Below are 295 nucleotides of genomic sequence, written 5' to 3' on the forward strand. Positions count from 1 at the left end.
GATTTTTTGATTTATTGTAGAGATGAGGTCTCGCTGCCCAGGCGGGTCTCGAACCTGCGGGCTCAGGCAATCCACTCACCTCAGCCTCCCAAAGGCGCGGGATTACAGGCTGAGCCACCGAGCCTGGCTCTCAGATGACTCTTAGATTTGACCTAAGTTTTTATTGTTTGTGCCATATTATTTTTACACAAGCCTCACTTGAATGCTATGATTTAAAATAATTTAAAAATAACTATATATGGTAGTATACATTTCAAAAAATTAATCAACATTAGAAAAATCAGTCAGAATTTGC

The sequence above is a fragment of the Carlito syrichta genome, unplaced genomic scaffold (genome assembly GCF_000164805.1).
Source record: "Carlito syrichta isolate Samal-C Ts95f unplaced genomic scaffold, Tarsius_syrichta-2.0.1 Scaffold288795, whole genome shotgun sequence".
NCBI classification, from domain to species: Eukaryota; Metazoa; Chordata; class Mammalia; order Primates; family Tarsiidae; genus Carlito; species Carlito syrichta.